The sequence below is a fragment of the Syzygium oleosum genome, unplaced genomic scaffold (genome assembly GCF_021117445.2).
Source record: "Syzygium oleosum isolate NSW1041296 unplaced genomic scaffold, Sole_v2.1 Sole_v2.08, whole genome shotgun sequence".
In the NCBI taxonomy this organism is placed as follows: Eukaryota; Viridiplantae; Streptophyta; class Magnoliopsida; order Myrtales; family Myrtaceae; genus Syzygium; species Syzygium oleosum.
The window spans coordinates 7,876,896-7,881,388 of NW_026607492.1; positions in this window are offsets into that span (position 1 = coordinate 7,876,896).

Below are 4,493 nucleotides of genomic sequence, written 5' to 3' on the forward strand. Positions count from 1 at the left end.
CATTAAGAAGGATGAATAATTTTATGGATCCTTGCCATGGAATAATTAATATGGGTTTGTCAGAAAAATGTTTAATAGTGACAGATTTTGTTTCTGTCAAATTTTTTTCAAAAAATTCATTTGTTTTGTAAATATCATGAGGAACATAATTAAAACTTTTAGAAAACATATTTTTTGCAAATATGTAAGGGTTCTCATGATAAAATCCATTTTCAACTGTACTTATATTTTGGTATATAGTTTTTGGAATGAAAGCAGATTTTTGTTTTTGAGGGGTTGTCTGAGTTGGCTAAATGACTACCTCACTAGAAATCCTTTTTCCTATTGCCTTTTTCCACACTTACTATTGATTTTTTGGTGGCTGATTATTGAAAGCTACTTGAAAAAAGTTTGATTGCTTCTTCATGAGATAGTTTAGAAATATCAAAGGATGTGTTTGCAAATGGGAATACAAGTTCTTTGGTAACCTGATTTGATATGGTAGTGATATTCAAAGATGGTTCAGCAGGTTGTATTGCTTGAAACCAGGTCCTAATATTGGTTAGGCCTGAGGGTTTTCTCTTTGGGATTTCGACAATTCCTTTGCCTGTCTCTTTGGGTAGGTTTGTTGGGAGGTATTTTCCCTATAAAAATTCTCTTGTAGAAAATCAGGTAAAGAATTTGTAATACCATTTATGAATTCAATATGGGTTAAAGCAGAATTCAAAGGTTTAACGGTAAAAGATCAGAAGCTGCTGAACCATCTTTCAATATTTGCACTTGTAATACCATTAACTTAAATCTTGAGTTTAGCAGGTTTAAAATTAGAATCTTTATAAGCTCATCTTTCAATATTATATATATATAATATACAACTTCAAAGAAAAGTAAAAAAGGAACAAAAAACTTATAATAAAGGATTAGGAGATTTTTGTGTCCAATATGACCCCTCTTTTAAGATTTTTGAAAAATCTAAGTCTAAAATGTTATGGAAAATGCTTACCCGAAAGAAAAACTAAAAAAAGTTTTAATAAAAAACTTTGTAAGAAAAGGAACCAAAAGAAAAATACTGAAAATCCTAAACCTCCTAAAGGATCTTTTAAAGATATTAAATGCTATAGGTGTGGAAGAAAAGACCATACTTCCAGATATTGTAAAATTAATAAAAAAAATTGAATGAGCTAGATTTAGATGAAGAAACTCTTAATCAACTAAGCCAAATATATATATGATGATCCATATAAAGTCAAAAAAAACAATTTAGATCGTCGTAATATGCATAATGCCCATTCTATTGTGATGCTACTCTAAATAGAACTAGCACAATAAAATCTATTAAAATATTGTCTAATACCCAAAAAGGGTACATTACAAATTCTAGAAATATAATGAAACATTTTTTAAACAACAAATACCAACACAACAGGGTAACCATACCGCGGTTGTCTAAAATCAACTGTTGCATAGAAAAGCAAAATGTAGAAACAGCAACAACCGCCTCCTAATTTCTTTCAGAACCAAAGTTCCCAGAAACTAATAAAAATTTCCAGTTTCAGCAGAATAGAACTCAGCTATTTATATTCTCTCTGTCCACCTCTCAATTCTGTTTACCCTAAGAAAGAAGCGCAAGTCAATGCAAGTACTCATTTCCTTTCTCGGTCCAACACCACAAATTACGGGGAAAACAGAGACATTTCAACTTGTAGTTGTAGGAGACATTAAAATCACTTCAAGCCACTCTTTCTCTTCATCCACCTCCTCCTGGAAATTCTGTCATCATCAATACTCTGCTATAACTAGAGTCATAGTATTCAACTAGATTTGTAAAAACCTCTCATTCTGAGCTAAAATCAGAAGGAAAAGAACTCCAAATTCTTTGCCTTCACTAGCAAAAACAAAAAGAATTGCCCAATCAAGCAAAATCCAAATTACTCTACTTCTCATTTAATCACCATATCTAATTTCAAATCCAACTCTAACAATTGCAAGAACATTTTTTCCATGAAAAGTGATGAAAATAATTGCTGCCACATGTTGATCAAATTCCTTTTTCCCAGTGACCATCTTCAATTTGTCATTCCAATTGAATCCACTCTTGCATTGTACAATTTGAATTGTCTTCTAGTTGCTTTTACCATCTTCAAAAGATTCTCAACGTGGTCGGGCTCACAACCAATGCCAAACCTCTCACTTATTGTATCGACAACTTGAGCGAATAGGATTTGAATGTGCTCGAAGGCTTGTTTCCTTTACAAGCTTCATCGGGCAAGAATTTCAAGTAGAACACGTTCGATAGGCTTAGACCACCTAAATTGCTTGACTTTCTCATCATGTTCCTCGCTTTTACCCACCACAATGACTACGTTACAACTTTAAACAACAAAATAAGAAAAAATATGATAAAGGCTAGGCATAGTAAATACTTTTTTTTTGGTGTAAAATGTAAGTAGTATATAACAGATGATGTACATCAGCTTAGGGGCATTCCCCGGCATTACAACTAGTACTAATAATTCGAGAATATGGAGGTAGGAAGTCTCCATAAAGTAGCTAAAACAAAGTTAGCTTGCGAAGGTTTGATTTTTTGGTATAGCGAAGCTCTACCTCTTACATTTTTCCGCACCTTCACCAAAATAATCTGAATGTCAGTTGGATTGTTTTGAAACCGCCTATGGTTGCGCTCCATCCAAGTGCAATATACAGTCGCTAGGAAAGATACTTTCAGGAGTTTTGCTGCCAAATCTTTGCCTCTTGTTGCTCTAACCATCCATTGAAGCTCCTCATTCCATCCCCATACATTACGCCTGATCCCATGTTGCGCAAGAATATTGTGCCAGATGCTACCTGCCCATTCGCATTGGAAGAAAAGGTGAGTCGTGTTCTCTATACTTGCCCTATAGAAGGTACATTGAACATCGACTGAGGTCATCCATCGTGATATGATCTCTGCTGTCGGAAGCCTATCCCTACATACTAGCCAACCAATAAAATTGTGTTTGCTAACGCCGCTACTCCATATTAAGTTATACCACTCCACAGCCGAACTCTTGTGTCTAAGTTCATCCAAGACATCATGGCAGCAATATCTTGGATTAGACATGACTGGGGTTAGGACATGACGTAGTTTGAGGAGACATCGCCAACTCCAGGCCATACTACCCTTCATGTCCATCCGCAAAAATGGGGTTCCTCTCGCATTTTGTCTTGTGGACCCGGGAGCTCCAAAGTGAAGAAGATGGATGATTGATAAGATTCCACATTGTGCGCCCTAATAACACTTTGTTCCATAGGTTCAAATCAGGCAATCCTAACCCTCCTTCCTTTTTGGGTGAGCATACTACACGCCATGCAACTTTGTGCGATCCACGGTTTGTTGAAGACCCAACCCATAGGAAGTGGCGAATCTTCTTCTCAATCTCATAGATAGTTTGCTTCGAAAGAAGAAACATTTGCATCCAGTACATGCAGATAGATATAAGGACCGATTTGGTTAGTTGTAACCGACCCGCATAACTCATATGCTTTATTCCCCAACTCTCAATTTTCTTGAATATCTTATCAGTAAGGCTTTTGCAATCTGAGTGGGTGAGTCTTTTAGTAATAAGAGGAACACCCAAGTACTTGATAGGGAGAGTACCTGCGGGAAAAGGCGTATGGTCCAATATAAGAAGCTTTTCCTCCTTATTTAACCCAGAGAAAAATATTTGGCATTTGTCAGGGTTAAACCGCAGTTCAGTGAGAGTGGCGAATTCTTCAAGAGCTTCTACCAGGCATAGAACAGAGTCTACATCTCCATGGGCAAATAAGAACAAGTCATCAGCGAAGCAAAGGTGTGTAATCCTTTGTGTTTTGCAGCGCCAATGGTATTTGAAGGAAGAACCAGCAACTTTTGCTGTTACAATTCTATTGAAAATTTCCATAACTAGAGCAAATAAATATGGAGAAAGAGGATCCCCTTGTCTTAGCCCATAGTAAATACTTAAAGATGATAACAGTGAAGGAATGGAAACTACATGTTCTTAATGAAGCAGTCAAAAGAAACAAAAGGAAAACTATTGGCTTCCTCTAACATTCTGATAACTAAATCACATTGTATGCGCAATCCTATCTCTCTTTGATGGCCATATCTTATTTTCCTCCTTTTCCTCACTTTGAGAAATTTGGTTTATTGGATTTTCTCTTTGAGATTCCATTTGTCTATTTATCTCTTCTATGATAGTCATTGGGATCAAATCCCATTATTAAGTTGTGAATGATACAACAAGCTAAGACAACATCGACTTGTGTCCAAATGACCAAAAAGGTTCAGAATCCAATACTTGAGACCGCTTCTTTAAGACTCCAAATGCTCTTTTGACAGTAGTTCTTAGAGATGAATGGCGCATATTGAATAGTTCCTTCTCATTTTCGGGCAATCATTAAACTCCTTCAAATGGTATTTAACACCACCATAGGGAGAGATGATGCCATTTCATATTCCATAACTAGCATCGGCAAAATAATATTCTCCTACA